This window comes from Anser anser (genome assembly GCF_964211835.1).
Source record: "Anser anser genome assembly, chromosome: 5".
In the NCBI taxonomy this organism is placed as follows: Eukaryota; Metazoa; Chordata; class Aves; order Anseriformes; family Anatidae; genus Anser; species Anser anser.
This window is the reverse complement of record NC_139725.1, coordinates 45,439,144-45,460,578: the sequence shown is the minus strand read 5'-3', so window position 1 is coordinate 45,460,578 and position 21,435 is coordinate 45,439,144. Positions and strand designations below refer to the sequence as shown.

Sequence of the window (21,435 nt, the reverse complement as noted above, 5' to 3'; positions counted from 1 at the left end):
TAGCAAGCCCTGAGTTTTGTGGGAGAAACCAGCACTTCTTAGATTCTTTGGTGTTGCTGTAGGCCTGTTAGAACCCTACTAAGCACTGGGAAAGGCTTAGCATGAAAAAGTCCCAAACAACCATGTCTTAAGTCTCCGCTAAAAAGAAGACGGGTTTCAGGTCCCACCCTTAAATGTGATCCAGGCCTCACTAGTAGAGCCAGGCTTCTTTTTAAAGATGAGTTAGCAAAAGCAACTCAGACAGGAAAAGTTCCTGCAGCTAGTTTGTTTGAGTGGTGACATTTATCTTTCTCCAAATGAAAATGAAACCTCTTCCTACGCTGCATGACCTCTGGTGAGGTTTAGTCAGTTGAATCACGATGAGACGATGTTATATATCAACATCTGTTTCCACTGTGTCTATTTCCCATACGTATCTTTCCATTTTATGAACTTTTCCTCTCTTTGTTTTTCTCTCTCTCATTGTGTTTTTATTTTATTTTATTTCTTATTACACCTCATCTATCTTCTGGCATTCATATTCAGTAGTGTAACAATGAGGAGAAAGCTGTCTGAATGTTCTGCTTTGTTCCCAGTTTCTCGGTCTTTTTCAGTTTAACTAGCTACCTTTGCTGGAAGGGACCTTTGTGATTTTGTGCTGACTTTGCCAGAGTGCAAGTAGTATAACGGACTCCAAATTGAATTAATTTTAAATGTTGGAGCAGAAGCATGGTGTTACATATGTTCCTGTTAGGAGTGGGTCAGGGAAGGACTTTTTAGATGCAGTTGGTAAGAATGTTGGCTAAGAAAACATCAACTCTCCACTGAGAATGAGGAAACTTTTAGAAGAAAGTAGCATGCCAAATTCAAGTCAGAAATTTGATATTTTTCCTGCATTATCTGCCTTAATCTAGTTCTTTAGTTAATTCTTCTTTCCAGTAGCTGTTTCTCTTGGAAAACATTTTGCTTGCAAAGTCTCTCTTTGTGTAAAGAACTGATTTCAGCTGTTATTTCTCTGATAGCTCTCTGGGATATAGAATCCTCAAAGTTAAACACATCATGCAGAATAAAAGCACAGCATGTATAAATTGAATCCAAGTCCTAAAAGTACAACTCACGGCAAATACTTAGTGATGCTGAATGATAGCATCATCATCACTTAACCTTTGTGATGTTCTATAATCTATGTCTTTGAAGCATCTTGACACTGTGCTGCTTCTTTATCTACAAAACTGTTTTCTCTGCAGGAGATTACTTCTTAGTTGTCATCTTGTTACCTCTTTTTCTTGCAGACAAGCTCCTTTTTTCAGTGATGATGTGGAGGCCTGTTAGCCTCCGCCCTGGCAATATCAGCTTCTATTCTAGAATCTGCCATCCAGTCATAACAAATTTCTGAATTTGGTTCTGGGAAGGCAGGGGAAAGAGATTCCATATCTGAACCAGAAGTGCTTTTCACTATTATTGAGAGAAGAAAGACAAGGACAGTGCTAGAGTACAGACGATTGCTTTGCTGTCCCTCCTGGACAAGGGCTGTCCATCTGCTTGTGTGGTACATGACACAGTAAAGCCCCAAGTCTGAGAGAGACTTTTGGCTCTAATATAAGATGAGCAGTTAATAGTAAATCTGCCATGGGGCATGACTCAGCTTTGGTAGTAAGATAAGCAGATGGAACAAAATAGGTCTCTTCTGTCTCAGGTTTATATATACTGCAGATTCTAAGCTGAATTCAGCCCTGAAGCGTGACATCCAAGCAAGAACATTTCACTGGATCAAAAGATTTATGAATCACAAGCAAGCCATATGAAACTGAAATTACTACCTACAAAAATTACTTCCTAAGAGTTGGAAAGAATCCTGTGAAGCACTGAGGTATATGGACAGATGTAACTTAGAGATAAGGTAATATGAAAGAAAATGCATTTATGATTACTTGAGTTAAGAAAACTGGATCTGGTAAGGGTTACCTGATATGTCTGAAGGCAGCCAGGAGCATAGACAATACTACAAACAATGGTGATGTATAGAGGGAACAGGATTCCAGTGCAGATACCAACTGGGAAAAAGTGAAGAGCTCTACAGGACTTCACCTGTAAGCCCACTTAACTCAAGGTGAATCCACTAACTACTCCTTTCTGGTAGCCTTTAGATTGGCTCTTTCTGGTGCTGTAAGAATAAGTTACAGCCATTTTAAAATGAAGGAGTACAAAAGCAGCTTTGCCTGTGGAAATGCTTACTCAGTTCCAAGAGCATGCAGCAGACAGAGCAAATGGGTGTGAAGGATAACTCCCTCTCTTTGCAGTTTTATGTTGACAGAAGCAGAGGAGAAACATGAAACAGACCGGTTTCATCCCTGCATATCTCTTTTACCTCAGGAAAATGTGCATGTCTGGTGAGAATTGTTGAGCACAGAGCTCTAAATGGACATGTTTCAAGTTATACAATCATCAGGAAGACCAAATAAGGGGATCCATATTACCCTTTTTCACACCCGTTTCCGAGACTGCATCCATCCAGATGATTTGTGTTGTTAGTGTTTCTCACAACTACCTTTTTTCTTTTTCCTCTCCCCCCCTTTCTTCTTTTCAAGAAGTGCTCTTCCCCACAGCAAGAGTACCTGTGGTTGAGCAGCTGCAAAGAGGTCTCAGCATGACGTAGAGTGCTGACACTGCAGTTTTATTCTCACAAAGCAGAAATGCCAATTCTTGCTACTCAAAAGGCTGTAAAAGGAAAACTGCTTAAAGTAGAAGTAGCGATGCTAGCAAACTTGGCTGTATTGTTATTAATATATGTGCACCTACTTTTGGAAGAGACTATATTGCATTTAGACTGATTGTAGATGCTTTTTTGAGGACCTAAGCCTGACCATGGTTTCTTGTGTTTGTTTTTTTATCTTTAAAACAAACAAACAAAAAGAGCAGCAGAAGATTTTAATCATGCCTCAGATTTCATACTTGGGAGAAATCACAAGATGTCCCTTCCTTAGTCTCCTGAAGAGCTAGAAAAACAATTAGGCTTAGCTGGTCTAGTGTTGGAAACTGTATGGAAGGATTTCCATCCAGAAAGCAAAGGTGCATTGGAATGAAGAGAAAATTCACATCTAAGGAGGAATTGGAAGAGAATTTTAATTTTCATCTCATATTTTTAAATTTTGTTCTCTGTTGGGTGAGATCCTGAAAACAAAGGATTAGAAAGCAAATGTTTTCACTCTTCATTTTCCCTATAGCAAGATTATATCAGAGTCCATGATGAGTTGTTAAAGTGATGAAATCCCCAAAGTTAGAGATGCCAAACTGCTTGCTGATGGCTATATTTGGTAGTTGTTAGTCTACCTTCATGTAGAGGATTTAGGATTAAACCAGAACATTTCATTTTTCTTTCTCCTTTGAATGAACAGCAACTCAGAGATTTATAGCGTACACGTTTGCCTCTCCTATAAGCTCAGTATCATCTTTTCATCTTTTCTTCCCATATGTCCACTCATCCGTGACAAAGGCATGAAAAAAGAATGAATGCTGTCTCTCTTCTATCCCACCCCCCTTAATACAGTTCTGCATCTTACTCAATACCAGAGATTGTGAAATTTCAAACAATGATCCATCAAGCTCATTCTGAATGCCTGAGGCTTCAGAGAAAGGCAGCACCCATGTCACTTCTCCGTGCCTCTGGTCCACAGTTCAGAGTTGTGGCTTCTTTAGAACACAGAACTGGATTTCATCACTGATCTTTGGTGATTTGCTGAAACGACAATTTATGACCAGTTATTAACCCTCTCTTAACATGTAGAATTACAGAAGCTGGTGGCATGAGTGTTTTCTTCATGGAAACCTGTTTCAAGTACTTCTGAATAGATCTGAAACAGCACATTGAACAACTAACTGTGTTATCAATCAGGAAAAGTTTCTCCTTTGCCCCCTTCATTTGGTATTTCACATATGCTTTTTTTTAGTAAGGAAGTTCACGCATGAGCATTTTTACATAAAGAAGTAAGAGTTGTTGAGAGGTAAGAGCTGTTCATTTAGATTCCCTAGTAGATAATTTGCAAAATATGCATACCTAGTGTAGTCCTACTGCTCTTGTCCAACTCTATCTCCACATAGCTCAGATTTTGGTATGGGGAGGCAGAGATGGGTCATAAAAAGGTTTTGCAGACACCAGCAGTTGCAGTGCCTGGGCAGAGGTGTGGGTGGGAGGCAAGATGTGACAAAATGACCCCCCCCAAAGTGATTCCCTCCATCTGAATGCTTGTATTGGAGACTTGCTCTTTCAGGGATCCAATCTGGGGGCCAACCTTGTGGTCTGCTTAGATCCCTTAAGGAGATGCAGTAGAACTCTGAATCTTCTTCTACATGAGAGCTGTTCTATATTTATACCCATTCCCCAATATTTTTGTTTCCCTTTTTATGTAAATGGAGATGTTGTCTTTAGCCATATGTACATTTCAGCCTGTTCTAAATCCTAGAAATCTCAGAGTACCTTATGTTACAGTTGTAATTTAAGCTGAGACCACTGGTCACAAAATTATTTTCTTGCTCTGAATTTGAGACGTGAATTTACATACTCCAAGAACATGTTGATGAGGGAAGGATCTTCTTCGTTTTGTATTGAATTTCTCAAATTCTGTTCCCTTAACACAATTTTTTTTGATGCAAAGCAGTGCCAGAATGAGAATAAATACATTTACCCCTCAGACTTCTAAGGATAAAAGTAAATAGAATTGCAAGTTTGAAAGTTTTCCTGGAACTTTCTGTCCTTCGTATTTTTTCTCTCTGCCAGTTTGCTGAACCCAGTCATGACGTAAAAGAGTGACTGGACATAACACGGTTTTTGTTTTGGCTTTTTGTTTGACCATATGACTCCACAAGAGTTGTTAACTTAAGCCCAGATAAATGGTGTTAATACACATTTAAAAAAATATAGGTGTAGCTGAAACTATTGGTTGAAGGAAAACACAATGGGAGAAAAGCAAAGCCAGTGAGAAGGTGGTAATAAAAGAGCTGTGATACTTGTTTCATAGCAGAAGCAATGGCAATAGCATGTTTAATGAAACTGCTTCATCTTTTTTATCTTTTATCCTTTGTCACATTTGTACTGTACTGTCCCAGAGGAATACACAATTTTTCTTTTGCAGGAAAGTTTGCTTTGTTTCTCTCTTCCAATCTTTTCCCTAAATACATTTAAAGAAGCTGTTCATGAGACATTCTATGTTGTCAATATATCCTTTATGTGTCAGACTAGATGTGAGGTATGATTAGCCTCCATGGGTTGTAAAGCACTTTTAGAGCTCAAGTTGGAGCTGGGAGGAATTTATGCAACCTAAATATGCAAAAGAAGGCAGCAATACAGAAAGGGTGGTTGGGAAGTTGGTCACTGAAGTCTAAACTGCAGGCTTAGGAGATCACTTGTGAGCTCCTAAACCCAGTCATATTTAGGGAAAGAATGAAGTGTACAACAGCCAGCTGCTTGTTTTGGCAAAGATAACATGCATGCATATAGCTTACAGCCCCTGTGAGGGGTACACTCGAAAACCAGGTTAGATCTAGACATGGACAACCTAATATAACAGAAGTATTGTTGCATTGTTATAGCAATGTTATCATGAGGTTTGTCCTCAGATGTGAGGTTGGTTTGTGTTAGACCATGTCACCTGATCTACCCATGCCTCAATCTACTTTTCTGAAAAGGAGATAGTGGTTTATGATCTTTCTCTTTAAAAATGCTTTGAAATCTGTAGTGGTGGGGTAAAAAGTGCTAGTGATGATTTCAGTAGAGACTGATGAACTGCAGTGAAGAACAACGTATTTTTTAAGTATCTGAAGAAATGGAGCACCGTGTTCTCACAGGGCATAAACGTAGAAAGGCTCCAACTGATGTCAATGGAGCTGTGTTGATCTACATCAGCTGAGGTCTGGCCCACTCTTTATGAAGACCATTTCATACTATTCTGTGTGTAAAGTGACCTACAAGGCCTCTGTCTCTGGCTGTCCTCTTATTGTTGGCCACTGGCTCAGTCCTTTCAGCACAAGATCTCCCTGCCAGAGGCACCTTGTGCTCCAGATGACAAATGGTATGTTGAGATTATGATAACCCAGTGTAATCAGAAGTCTGGCATCTGCAAAGCTGTAGTTTGCAGACTCTTCAGCCATTTTGCAATAATGTTTCAGGACTAGTGCACTAACAGGTTTAAATGTGCCTTAATCCACTTATGTAATTTAAGCTCCTCTGGAAGTGGTGGGCATTCATTAAATTATTTTTTTATGGTGGGAGTTCTATCATATTGAGCCAGATGCTGCTTTCCATGAGATATCCTATTGAGTCTGGCCCAAACTAAGCTGAATAACTCCATCAAATTCGATTAGGCTATAAAATAGGTCTCTGCTATGTATTAGAACGCATCAGAGCACATCCTTGGCTCCTCTAAGCACCTGAAAAGGTTTCCTGAATGTAACTTTATCAGCTATGCTACAGCTGACAGTTTTTCCCTTTCTTTCAATATTACTTTTGACTTTTTCTACATCATTACCTGTGCTACAGACAAATGCTCATAACGGCTGATTTAGTTGAGGAGGATAAATACATCGGTATGCAATGACTCAGGGGTCTCCTTTATTGCTTAATATTGCAGGAAGGTATCCAAATTAGAGCAAACTTCATTCTGAAGGGAACAAAGAATAATGATTCAAGACCATGTTCTACATTATTTACTCATTCACCATTTAGTGTATTAACACATTTCACAGCAAAATAGCTCTGCATGTTTTGCAAATGTAGATCCAGTCCTGTGTTTCTGCCATGCCCAGACTGCTCTTCATCTTGCAGGAGTTTGGAATTTGCTAGGAATGTGAGGGCAAACAGTCATATAAGGCACGTGCTCTCTTGACAGGAGTTACAGCTGAGATAAGGCCAGACCAGAAGCCCTATAGGTGTAAATAATGTATACAACAGCAGTATCATTGTTTTTTCAGTTCCTTTTTGAAACATTTTCTCTAAGCACTCTATTTTATTTATTTATAGTTGAAATTGTCGGCATCTCCTGGATAGGTCTGAAATATGTTTTCTGTCTTACTTTCTCTGTTGGCTCCCAGGGAGGGATAGTTGTGTGTGTTTGTACATCACCAAGCACTATTCCTCTGTGGCTTTTGTGCTCTGTAGTCTGTGCTTGGGCTCGTTCAGTTTGATTCTCTTGAACTGTCAGTTTAGATTGCAGCCAGTATGCTGACACTGCTTGATCTTTTGCTGCTCAGTTTTCTGGGACCTGCCTGGTGTTCTGCTTCCTGTCACGTTGCCCAAGTGCTGTATCGCCTCGTACAGTCACTGGGCAAGGCAGGACCTCATCAGTCGCACTCTGTCGAGCCAGGCTGAGACACTTATATCTGTGTCTCCGATGTCAACAGGCCTGGTTCCTGAAGGCTCTGGGTCTTATTCACATCCCTAGTGCTCCTTCCCATACTCCTTACACTTTCATTTATTCAAAAAGTAAAATAGACAAAAGACACCCTGTCCATGTCAGAAGTTGTGTTGCGCAATCACTGTTAAATAATATGCCCTACAAGAACTATGTGTAGATTTCTGTAGGTATCTGCAACTTCAAGAAGTGTTCGGTTTAAGTCCTATAAATCCTTTCTTGAAATAAACATATTTATGGTTTGAGCATAAGCCAGAGCTATATTCTTTTTTCTGAGTCAAAGAAATAAAAGTAAGTTCTTATGTCATATTTTGAAGATTACTCTTCTCAGCTTGCAGAAATTTAGGCATCTTTTGGAATATGAAATAATAAAATATTTTTTATGGAATGGGGAGGAAAACAAAAACCCACAAGAAACACGATAACCATGTATATCATCTGTGTAATAAACTAAAAAGTAAAAAAAAAAAAAAAAAAAATAGTTTGACTGGAAATTTGGCCAACTTCAGTGTTCCCAGCTGCAACTATCTGAACTGAAGCTGCAAACTGTCACAGAGCAACTCCTGAGACTCAAAAAATCCACCTGTAATTCCCGACAGGCTTAGCAAAAGTGAAGGCTGCTGGGATGTGGCCTACACCACTCCTTCTAGGCCTTGCAGCCAGGTCTTGTTTGATGAGGAGCTCTGGGGTTCAGCCCTGGCACAGGAGCTGGTGGGTCCCACTGACTGAAGTTTAGCTCTGTGCTGTCATGGACCCCTTCTGACCAATTTCAAAGTGGAGAACATGGGGAGAAAAAGCACGCCTGGAGGGAACCCAAGCTCCCTGGCACAGTGTTCTGGACCATGCGAGAGCGAGCTCCTTGACCTGTTTTCAAACCACAGACTGCTGCCTGTAAAAACAGGAACATGTGCTTAGTTCAGCACTGATCTTGTGCAGCTCCTGTGCCTTTTCTTGTCTCTGCACAGCAGCAATCTTTTATCATTTATACAGCTGGAATACAGACAAATGCTAAAAACAGCAGCAAAGTATGGTGCATAGAAGAATCTGTAAGCAACGTATAGATGACCTGGCATTAGACTTCAGTGGGTCCCCAAATGTAGTGGCTAGACTACACTTAGGCTATTATCTTATTAGATTATTATCCTCCTAAAAATGAAATAAATCACGCTGCTGGTGAGGTGAGAGCATCCCATACTGTTCTATGGCCTCTGAATGACAGTTTAAGCAGCACTATCTAAGGTAACTACAGTGTCAACTACGTTCTCTCAGAGCCAAACCTGTGAAAGTCAAGAAGTTAAATAAAAATGTTTTTATACACATGGAGTTTTATCACATGCATCTGGAGCCAATCAAACACTTCCCTAATGAAATGTGTAATGGCAAGCCAAGGACAAATTTTAAAAATACACATTTTAGGAAATGTCTTTGATGGAAAGTCAGTTTTCCAACCACTGGAGAGTGACAAACATTACATTGTTCTTAAAGGTGGCACACAATTTAGTAAATGATTTTAAAGAGAGTTCATCAGCTCTGAAGGAAATATTACCAGCAGTGTTACAAGACTTAATGAGAGTGGAAGGGAGGGATGTTACTGAAATGCCTAGCTCATTTAGGACTAAGAACAGTTAATGAGCTCCTGACATGGGAGGTCTTGTTCCAAGTAATTTCTCTGAATTCCTGGAGTGTATTAGCCCTGATCTTTTTCCATGGGAGTCAACGGGAATGCCACTACTATGCTGTGTGGGAGCAGGCCTGTCTTATTATTAGCTGCTTTATGGTAGCCAATGAAGACGTGGTATTTTGGGTTTCTTCTGTTTAGTTTGAGATTGCAGATGGAATGTTATGGGCTTTGTGTCTATTTTGCTTTTATTTCTTATGTCTACCAAAAGTACAACCAAAGGCAGATTGTAACATTCAAGATTCTATTTCTTAAATCTATCAGTAGGTAACTTGTCACGAATGCTTTTGCCCCCACTAAAAGGAGAAAAAAATTTTTTTGATTTTCTTTAACTTCGCTGATTATAACAGCTGAGATTTCTGAACAATGCTTAACTACTCATAGATGACTCAGATGGATACTATTCCACTGAAATTTTGTAAATATTATTTATATATTACCGTTTAGTCTGTTTTATTTATTTATTTATTTATTTATTTTTGTCCCAGATAATAGGCGTTAGGGTAAATCTAGATTCCTGAAAGGTATTTTCTTCTATTAGTTCTTCTCACGGTGAATTTTGTGGTAGTTACCAGCTCCACTTTGATTTCTCCTGAATGGAAATCCTTCGTAGCTGAAAAGCTATAACATGGTGTCAGTAGAATTAAGTGCTTCTTTCTTTATGAGAGTTTCCCATTTGGCCTCTGTCTGTTCAGCTGCTGAATGAAACACCAGTTTTCGTGAACCATTCCCTATCTATGCAAGCTGTGAAGTTCCTCTCTTGTGACATCTTGAAAAGACACATTATTTGGGAAAAGCTGAGTTGCTGTCCCTTGATAACCTAAGCCAATGTAAATGTGTGTTTTGAAGATCACCCAAATACCATCACCTATGTCTATCACTCAGTTCAGTTCATCCTGATGTTAAGTAACTCACTCTGATAAAATGGGTAATAGAAAAAAACAATTATAAAGCCTCCTCTGCTACTCAATAGACAGCTGTCTTTCCAAACATAGTTTTGGGTTTAAAATTTGTGTTATTAAAATACAGTGAATATGTTAAAATGTTAAGCAATTACATAAAAGATATACTGGAAGTTCTTACATGGAATAAGAACCCTGTTGCAAATTCTGGTGTGTGGCTGAGTAGTAGAACAGGCAAGCACATGCTGAGAAAGTGATGTGTGCCATTACAGAGTATGAAGCCTGGAGACAAAATACTAAAATGCAGAATCGCTTGCTAAAGCACATACGTGGTAGGAAAATATTTTATGAAGAAAATCTCAAAACTATTTACAGACTTTCTAACTGAGGAAAGTTATGTTGTAAGGGATTTGTAATGACGGGCTGGAAGGGTACAAATTACCTGACACAACACAGTTTTAGTGTAGAACAAAAATAGGGTCATTTAGGAGTGGTCCTAACTTCAAAGCTACTTCCAGAACTGGAAGAACAACTCAAATGGACCAAAATAGTCATGGATGATGAGGTCTGAATGGCAGACACACCTATTGACATTTTTCTATCTGCCAATTTTTATAACCTTATAAACAATCAGCAAGTGGGGCAAACACCACAGTTTCTTGCTTTCACCACCCACAGAAAAAAGTTGTTCTGTAGGAATCTCTGAGACCTAAGGAGCTCTGAGATTCTGGTGAACTTAGAATGAAGTACAAAACCAGAGTCCTGACCGTTTGTGGTCACCAACATTTTCATGGCACTTCTTGTGTGAGTAGGAGTTCTGGCACCAGTAGGCTGGCCAGAGCCAGAGGGGTCAGCACATTCTGGTGACCTGAAAGGACCCAGCACAGTTTCAGTCCTGTGTAGTGTGCTCACAGGTCAGAGACCTTTAGGTTGTGCTGTGTGCAGCTAAACAGCTGCAAAGTTCCACCTCTATGGCGGGTAAAGCAGGGACTGATGTGATTTAAATTTTTTAGATGTTTACCAAGGAGATACACATCAATGAGATAGATATATGTAAGAATTTTAATATAGATGCAAAGAACCTCAGGACTATATTGTGTCCATGACTTATGCAGTCTATATAGCTTTCTGGACCTCTTTCAACATGAGAAAGTCCAGTACACCTCTAGAAGGATATTCTGATGCAGATACTTGCTTTAAGAAGACAGAAAAGGAAAAAATGCAATGGAAAGTTGGACTGGCATCCTGGTTCCATTCATGTTAATGGCAAAGAGCCCTATGATTTAAATAATTTAGGATATTGCCTTAATTGGTTCTGGATACACAATCTTCTGTTAATGTCTTTCCTCCCACAGTTTCTCTGAAGGAATGTGCTCTAATGAGAAAATGTTCTGTCTATTTTATTAAGGACTGAGTGCTAGCCATGAAGACAGTTCCCATAAAAATCACCATGCAGAGGTGGATTAAATCATGAACTCCAGAGCCAAGGGCCCCAGCTGCTGGAGTCATGTGATTATCACAGAATTCAAGCTTCTGTCTTTTGTTTAGGGGAAGAAAAAAAAAAAAAAGATTTTAAAAACACAACTACTGTGTAACTGAGGAAGCAGTGTTTGAAAAACACAGAGAGCCCTGAGAGGTACAAACTGTATCTTAGTACAAAACCAATTCCAGATTCATTGGCTAGGTCAACACAACAAACCTCTTCATTTGCAAGAGCCTTAAAGCATTTTGTATGAAAAAAAATCTCAGAATTTAACTGAAGTGCTTCAGCCCAGGCCACCTATGGATATTGACCCAGAGGTTAGGAACAAAGTCCTCGTACTCCATTCTGCTCTGTGGACACAAGAAGTAGCCTTTATTTTTTTTTTTCTTTTTTTTTTTTTTCTCCTGACCAAGTGTGCCTCCTGATCACGCTTTGTACACCTGAAAGTCAGGCAGGCACGTGGCAGCTGTCACTGCTTGTCCTGGGCAAGGAATTAGACTGCCTGCAGAGATCCCTTGCAGCGAGCTCTCCTCCCTCCACACCCCAGCTTTAGAGCCTTGGCTCAGCACAGGCTGTGAGTGAAAGTAATTGCAGCCAGCAGCTCTGCTGCAACCCAGTCCAAGAGGATTTTTTTTTAAAGAGATTCGTTACTTTAGGATATTTTGTTTACATTTGTCCTCTTCTACTTGCAAAAGGGCATCAGGAAGTCTTGTTGGTAATTCAGAGTGAAGAGAGAAGGGAGAGGGAAATGGTTACACAGGGTTGTCGCTGGTGGTTCAGGCAGTCTTAAGATATAGTAAAATAGAAAGATTAACTAAAGGTTTGTGTTGCTTCATGTCAGAGCCTTGTTGCATCACTTAAGGGCTCATCTGTGGGAAGAGCCTGACTTGGATGCCAGTAGGAAAGGTGAAATGCAGAAGCTAGACAGTAAGTCATTTTGGGATGAGGGAATGAGTAGGGACAACCCCAGTGTCACTCAGGTAGAAAAGAATCCTCTGCCATTTTATCCCACTAGGAAAAGAAGACCATATACTGGCCTGGAAGGGACAGAGACCCTTTGCCAGTGTGCTTGCAAGAGAGGAGAAGAGAGCCTTCCCTGTCTTTTCTAGGGCACCGGGGTGTCCTCTCCCAGCCCTGCACTTTAGAACAGTGGTTCTCTTTTCCTAGACACAGCAAGAGGTTAAAGCACAAGCATGTTTATCTGCCTGTGAGGTGAATAACTTTACCTATTTCTTGGATGGGAAATGTGTCCTCACATCTGTGTACACGTGTCTTTTTTTTTTTTTTTTTTCATATAGCATGTGTGATGTTTTGCTGTGGAAATTAAAAAGTTAAAATGCCTGTATAGAATTTAAGAGTAACTGTTTTATCCAGGCACCTCTACCTTTTCTGCAAACTCTGCACATAATAGATTATAGTTAAGTGAGCTTTCAGTATGAATAATAATTTCAGCAACTTTCTTCAGCAAGCTGTAGCCACTGCATCTGCTTAATGGATTATTGATTATAAGGGTCCTTGAGATCTCTCTGCAGCCTATCTCTGGTGCATTTTAAGATATATCCTCTATGGGCCTTCATGTCAGTCTATTGGTACATATAGCCGTGTATAACCGTTTGCATGCTATATATGTGAACAGATATGCTTTTATGTCACTCGTCTGCATTTTCTCACGAATATATGCATTTCCTACCAAAAGCTATAAAGGCTTGGATGACCTTGTATTGTTTTTCCTTCAGAGCAGCAGGTTTGTTCTGAATGTTTCATCAAGTGAACATGGTTCTCTAATACTGTTTCTTGAAAATTGGATTAAAGGTTTCTATGTAAATCTCAAAATGTTAGCTGACACCTGAGCTTCTGAAAATTGGCAGTGAAGTTATTTCGCACTGCTTAAAAAATTGAAGCCACTTAGTTTCCAGTGAAGACTGGTTCTGATTGAAGTTTTCTGATTTCCTAATGTATAGCTCAGGAAGGCTCTTGCTTTTGCATATACTTTTGTAAGAAGTCAGAAGGAGGTCTGCTCCCCAGCATTACCTGAAGTTAGAGATCAGTGTGTTGGGTCTTGTGGCACTGCAGTGATTTTGCTATGGAAAAGTTTTGTCTGAAGTGACCATGTGAAACGAACTGTGGTACTGCACTGAAGAGGTGCCATGTGCAATCTTTTGCTAGGGATATGCAAATGCTTTCCTCCTGTTCAGGCATTCTGTGGTTGAATTTTTGTGTAAACATAGTGAAAGAATGAATGGTCAGTGGCACAGAGCAGGACTATGATATTGATTGGTGTCACCGTTGCATAACACATAGGGACCCTGGAAGAAGCAGGGACAAATCAATCTTTATGTGTTTAAATACCCAGAAAAAAAGTGGTGGAATTTTTTTTTGGAAAAAAATGATCAGATCTTACCTGAACATGATGTTCATTAAGCACTGAGCCAGACCAAACTCCCCTTGTCTTCAACAGTCATGATTTCACCAGTTGTTTTAGCTGAGGCAATGATAACAGATAATTAATATTGAAATCAGTGGAAATGCAAGGCAGTCTACATATCAAAATGTACTTCACAGATTTATATCTTCATTTACTGAAATTAATAGTGTGGGCCACATGCTTACAGCTTTTTGATGCAAGAATATATGGAATTCCAACATTTACGTCAAGGTAGAGCTGAAATCCCTAAAAATGTATATGTTTATATTGTTATGCTGAATGTACACATGGGAGTGTGAGGCACAGAGAGCATAAATGATTTGCTTAGAGCACCTGGCAGGTTCATGAGGAAAGTAGGCTATATTTTACTTGCCTTTATTCCCCATCCCAGGAACTACAAACATCCACTGCAGGCAGTGGGCAGATAGCAGAATGTGAGGCCCTCCTGTATCAGCTTTGTGTTAGAAGACTTTTATTGCTACATAAACACTCCTTCCACTTTGAAGTTCATGGCCCATTATTTTCACCTAAAAATGCCTTACACTGGGAAGTAATCTCTTTGGTATATCCCCTTACCCTGGGAAGTAACCCTTACCCTGGGAAGTAACCTCTTTGGTATATAATTTGTTTTTGAAGATGTTTTTACATGTGAAAGTATAGATTCCACTTGAGACTATTTTGGAGTGCAGCAACTAAAGCTTGTATGTTTACTGGCAATCTGTATGTTATACACAGATCAATAAATTAATTCTTTTGGGGGTGAGATTAGAACTTTAGTTTTAATTTAGATTCACACTCAGAATAAGCCTACAAAGTAAATTCTAGTTCTGTATCAAAATATCCTCAACATTGAACTAGGCTGAGATGTAACATTGTGGCTTCTGATTTATCTCCCCAGATTTTTCATTTTTTCATGATTCTTTTATGCTTTTCATTTTTTTTTTAATGAGAATAGTTTTTAATCTTGCCTATTGGCACATGAAACATTCAGCTGAGAGAAAGAATGTATTTCTCAAATAGCTAAGTAGTGCTGTTTTAAAATCAGCTTTGAGTCTGGAAAAAGCTGTTTTGTGAGGTTTCCAGAGGTTCCTGCCAAAATGCCATGAGACCATTTTTTCACATTTGCTTCCAGATTTATCTGGAACCCACAACTGCAGACACAACATAGAAGAACTGGAAGAAACAAGAGTTCACCAGCCATTTCTGAACTTTCAAAATGAATTATTTCTGGTTCAGCTTGAGAAAAACATAGAACTTTGTGCAGGGAGGAAGTTGACTTTATTTCTCAACACTTTTCTATTCTAAAGCAAATCCTCTTCAGATTAAAGATCAGTTTGATTAATTAGAAGATAATTATCCATTTGCTGACTAAACAATAGTTTCTTCTGTTGAAACTAAACAATAGTTTCTTCTGTTGAAGCCTATGCTTAAAACATGGTCCTATTCAGAAAAAAAAAAAGACAGAATAATTGCCATAGAAAGTTTCTATATTTATTTCTCACCAATACCAGAAAAATATGCTCTATTTTAGCGAAAACAAGAATAGAAGACAATACTCATAAAATAACTAGTATTTCAGTGAGCAGGACAAACTAGTGTGTACGTCAGGGTGACATTCAAGTGTTTGATCAGAGTCAGACAGGAAAGGGACTGAGTCCAAATACTTCTTGTGCTGTCTAAAAGCACTGCCTATCAGCCAGGTACCTATTTTGGGCCTATCCAATCTCTGGTTTTGATCAGAGTTGCTATCCTGGAAGGAAGCTTTTGTTGAAGCTGTTCTACTTTTAAGAAGAATTTCAGTTTCAACAAGCTGAGGTTTTCAGGCAAAACGAATTTCATAACAAACTGCATTTGATTAAACATTTGTTTTTAGGGAGTTGATTTTTTTTCCCCTTTCTTAGTATCATCCTTCATTAAAAGGAAAAGAAAAGAAAAGAAAAAAAAAAAAAGAGTGGTGTTCCTTCAGCCAAAGCCTGCAGAGTTAAACCAGTTCATACTTCAACTGGTCAAACTTCAGGTTAGTCTAACATCTGAGGGTACGTAAGCTACATTATCCAGTGGTGGCACACACATCTAGTGAAGCGCAGCACTAACTACAGGTCTGCCTGAACTTCAGGAGAGCATTTTGAAGATAACTACAGAGTTTTTGCACTGCCTGTGAAATTGCTTGAGGTATGTTCAAGGAATCATGACAAAATATTGCAATTCATCTGCTTGAGTTTCTCTTCAATATGTACATGTGTATGTATATGTGACTACGTGATACAGAAATAACAGTTTCTGCCAGTAACTCACTTATCATCTTGCACGTATTGGCAGCAGATCTTATGTGCATACTGAGGAAAAGGTTGACAGGTTACGTCCCTGTGGGAATGTGTGCATGTGGAGGAAAAAAAAACAGTCAAGTCTTACTGGAGAGGGGTGATTATAATGCTGTGCACATTCCTTCAGGTATATGCAAGTCAAATACCTACTGACCTGAAGCAGTCATGTTTCAGGCAGCCCAGCATGGCTTCCTGCCTGCTGTGACCTGGCATAGCCTAGGACAGCACGAGGTTCCTTGGCGAGTGGCTGGCAGCCACTGCTTCACTAGGAGTGGAAATTCAAAGGCTGGTGATAGAAGACAAGAACATTCTGCAATTAGCTTTCTGAAGTCATGAAATAGGCAAGTAAATTTATTCAAATTATTGCTTTTAGGTAGTGGTCATTCTTCCCTCCCTTCTGCTGGTGAGCTTTCCTGGGAGCTTTCCTGAGTAAAGGTCCAGACCTCAGTACTTCTCTAAATGCTCAGCAAAGACCACCCCCAATATGATACAAATGCAGTGGAAGAGATATTTGCTTTTGCCTACCTTGTTTGGACCTTCTTTGATTTTTTTTTTTTTCAGTGAGTTTTATTATAAGAAAACTGCTTTCTCTAAGATAAAGTACATTTTAATTTCTGGAAGGGAAGCCAGTTGAGACATACCTTCTTTTTTTTTTTCTTTTTTTCCCCACGTAAATTAACTTTTTGTTATTAACACAGCAGTAGACAAGCCTCAAGGAAATCCAAGTTGCTTTTCATAAAGCAGAACACAATAGCTTGGGTGCTTTTCTACACAGCTTGGTGCTCCTAAACTTAAGGATAGGTGTATGCCCAAATATACTAAAAAGGAAGCATTTCCTGGGGTAATTTGGTGCTCCTGTTTGGCTCTAGGTGGAACCAACAAATGTAGAATCCATTACAGACAGGAGAAATAGCTGCAATAGTTTGCATTTGTGCAGTGGTCCAGATACTAACAATAATGGGCTGTGGTTTGAGTGAGAATGGTAAAATGGCTCTGTTACAAGCACATTGCTTCAAATGAAGCAGTGAAGAGAAGGGAAAGACATTAATTATATTCAGGCTGGTATACTTTGATTAGAGGTATAGCTGCCTATGAAATTGATATGTCTGTTAATTCAACCACTGACATCCATTAACACAAAATAATGGATGTGTGACAATTTTTAAATAAAGGTAAGAGACTTTAATTACCTAGAACTTAGACTTGCTTGGGATTGCAGAAAAAAGGGATAGGTCATACATCATGCCTGGTGTAAAGGCAGGTCTCATTCTGCTTTACACATAGAGACAGTCAACATCAAGTAAAGGGTTTCAATAGGTTTAATTCATGTAGTGAATTCCTCTAGACAGTTTAACAACTCCTACTGTACCTAGGCATATTTCGCCCTCAGATACAAAAAGACCTAAATTTTCTTTAGTAAGTAAACATGACCATTTTTATATAATATAAGGGGAGCAGGGGAGGCCTGGAGTTGACTGGCATGATTTAGTCTGAAAAATGACCATGGACGTGAATGTTCATGGAGAGGAACAGATGCTTTTACTTGCATTGAGAATTCTTGACAGCAGTTACTGAATTTGATGGTATCTTTTTACATACATATTCTTGGACTACATGCACTCAGTCAGATAAAGTTTGGACTATGCACGTTGATTTGTTGTGCCAAATCCACAAACAACAGTTACTGCCCGTTCAAAACATCTGGTAATCTCAGACAATTACTGGGGTGACTGCATTTATAGTGTCAAAAATAAATAAATTTTTCTGATAACAGCAAGTGGGAACTCTTTCTAGTAACTTTTATTGCATAAGCACCAAATTAAGACAACCCAGGCTTAGGTGCTATCATATTAAATGCTAAAGAATACCCAAAGATATAGTTTGTGCCTTAAAAACTCTTGCAGAGTCAGTGGAAAATACAAGTTAGTGTTGACTTTTTAACAGCAGTATTATCCTTGCATCCCAGGAAAATCAAACAACAAATCACATTCATGCAGGACTCATCAGTAAAACACAAAGCTGAGCTGAACAACATTTACATGACATGAATCACAAACTGTAAAACGCCCAATAAAATTTCACAACATACCTGTGGAACAAGTTTTGCAATGTGCAAATAACACAGATTCCCCATTACCAGGAACTAAAAAAAAAGTCTACCAACGTACACAATACGAATTCTACAGCGTACATGAAAAACAAGTTTCACCGTATGTATGAGGGTTTGAAAAATAAATAGAATATCTTAATAGTTGCTTAAACCTGAAGTGACCTTTTTTTTTTTTTTTTTGTGGTCTTCTGTTGCCTCATGGTTTCATTTATGAAGGTGAATTAATGTGAGAATGGTCTTTAAATAAATTTTCATATCTGTGACCTGAAATACCAAAAAAAGGCTAGGTCTGGTCTTTCATCGGTCACATGGATTGGCCACTGACAGATTCATGAAAGCTTCTGCAAAGCAGAAATGCAGATAGAAAGGAATATGTCCATCCTGAAGCACAGATACAAAAACTCTGATCTATGTACATGTGCAACATACACACTGCAAATTCATGGCTGAACTCTGTGATAACCAGAGGAACGAGCTTCCAGCAAGAGGAAAGACAAAATGCACTATATATATTTACAAAACAAATGATGCAATGAATTCCACATATAGACTGGAGCTTGCCCCACATAATTTTAAGCACCTAAATGAGATGTGTCAGGCTCTTTTTAGCTTTTGCTCCTTCCATACTTGGTGAAGACTACAGACAGCAGTTGGCCTGCTTGGTAGTCAGCTCCTGTGGTATGTGCCAGTCTGCCATTCTCTCCCAACCTGCCAAGTCATTGCACACTACCCTCTTTGCAGGCTAGGCAAGAAGCAGCATCTTCTGAGGTTGCTTTGAAGATATACATGTGCAGGTCAGCTAGTTGTGTGGGTTGGCTGGCTACGTGGTTTGTCTCGCTTTGCGGGTTGGCTATCTTTGCAAGTTGGCGAGCTGTGCTGTTTGGTTAGCTATGCTGGTCAGCTAGTGTGTGGGTTGGCTAGCTGTGCTGGCTGGCTCGCTGTGTGGATCGGTGTGCCATCCTGGCACATCACGCAGAGCTCATAGCTATGATGCACACAGGGTAACATTCCCTTCAGGTAGCCTTTAGCTTGTGTCTTCCGTCTCTCTAGCTGCTGGGTTTTCACAAAATACGTGGAAATATCTTACTTCAGAAACCTCTAATCTGTGGTTGGTTTTGTGTGTAATAAATAAACAGATCACAGAAGTTACTGGGAGAGAGAGGGCAGACAGGTAGGCAGTAGCAGCATGCTATGGGAAGGTTTTTCTTCTTAGGAGACGAGATAAAATAGCACCACAACAATGAACAGAAGATGATAGGAGTAAATGTCCCTAAGCATAGAGACCTAGGGAAAACTAAAACAAAACAAAACAAATCATTAAACACATCTACAGATAACAGAAATAGCCTCAATTTTATGTTACTAGCTAAGGAATAGAAGACATATAAAGGAATCCACACTCCTAATATCAATATGTAAGCTAACTATCATTGCCTTTGAGTTAGAAAGATGCATCTCCTCTTTGTTAGTTTTTCCCAGTTAGATTTCTTTGAAGTACTTGGCCTTGCAGCTGTGGAGGCATATGAATGTTGCCCCAGCCATAGGAACCTCTAGACACAGAGAAGTTTAATGACAGTGTCCTAATAACAGCAGAAGCATGCAAGAACTCAAACTGAAGAAAGGAGATGTATATTTCTTTGGTTTTAACTGAAGCAAAAAGGAGTGATGGAAAAGAAGAGTAGAAAGAGAAGGCAAGCCTGGGTATGGAGAGAAGAACAGGAAAGAAAATTACAAAAATAAAGAAGTGGAGAAAGTAGAAAAAATAAAATTTACCAATCCCAGGCAATCTCTCAGGGAGAGTATTAAAACATGAAGAGCTTTATTCTAGTTCAGGAACATGTGCACAGTGGAGAAGTATCCCATTTGTCTACAGTTGTTGGAAGGGGTGTCTGTACTTTTCTTTCTGTTTCCTTGCAACAAATTATTTGGCCACATATTGTATAACTGGGGAAAGAACAAGCCCATGTGGTATCCAAACGGGCAGTACTGTGCATTAGGCTCTGTCAGTTCGGTACCCCAGCAATATTCTTTCCACTGATGCTGCTGATTACGGTGATGATGATACTCCTTTGCCTACTGGAACTCTTCTATATAAACTATAGTTTATCTTTGGAAAAGGGTGACAATTCATCAAAGAATGACAGGCTTTGTTCTTCTTGGGTTTCTGTGAGGCCTAGTCCACATGCATCCAACAGCTAACAGAAAATTATTAGATATACATTATCTTTTCAGTGCTGTTTAATATCAAATAAATTGGAAAATCTGGCAGTAAATGAATATTCATGCAATTAGGAGTCAGAATCTTGTATCTTATTCCTGCCTGATCATTCAGTTTTCCTTTGTGGCCTTAAAGTATACTCTCAGCTCTACTTGTTTGTTCCACTCAACAAAGGAGGCTCATATGTTTGAAGTAGGGCACCTACTTAAGTGTTTAGTTGGATTAGGGTCCTTCAGAGGATTTCCTCATCTCTGAAAAAAGAAAAGAAAAGAAAAAAAAAGATTAATTGTTTAAGCATTAGGCCCTTAAGGCCTAGCCTTCCAAGAAATTCATCTCTGAATCCTGGGCTAGGCTGACTGAACCGTTTTATAATGGCCAGACTTAGAATTTGTGCAGGTTTTTGTCTTCTGGGTGTTGGAGAGAGGGTGAAAACAGGAAGAGGGGAATGCTGAGCAAGTAAAATGGGACTTAACAACCAAAAGAAACAGTGGAAAGGAAAACAAGGGAAAGCATTCTACAATTACAGTTTAAAACTTCCTCAGGACATAGTTATGGCAGAGAAGATAATATCAGATTCTGTCTTCTCATTCAGTTATATCTTATCAGCATTCAAGATGAATAAAATCAGAGCTGTGATTACACTAAATTTTGAGATGTTGCAATTGACCACAAGGACCTGACCACATTACTGATAATGATACAGCTTTCCAAAAGTGCTGTGCCATGTAAGATAAATCAAAAAGAAACTTCAGAAATGTAACAATATTTGGAAGAAGGGTTAATGGTATGACAACTAGCAAAGCCCATTTTTTCCTATCTGAAAAGCATCCTTGTTTAACATGATGACATTTCTTTAACCTGAATAGGTGACCTGAAAACTATCAAAAGTTCCCATAGTCACCCTATGTCCTTG

At 39.1% G+C, this 21,435-nt stretch overlaps 1 long non-coding RNA gene across 1 annotated transcript; it reads right to left on the bottom strand.

Annotated features, from left to right (window-relative positions):
* Positions 1–3,027: 3,027 nt before the first annotated feature.
* Positions 3,028–20,762, bottom strand: LOC310900986. The gene is made up of 3 exons (XR_014585501.1): positions 16,349–20,762; positions 13,847–13,927; positions 3,028–3,715 (listed from the first exon to the last, which is right to left on the bottom strand). It is a non-coding gene; the product is annotated as an uncharacterized lncRNA (long non-coding RNA).
* Between the last annotated feature and the right edge of the window lie 673 nt (positions 20,763–21,435).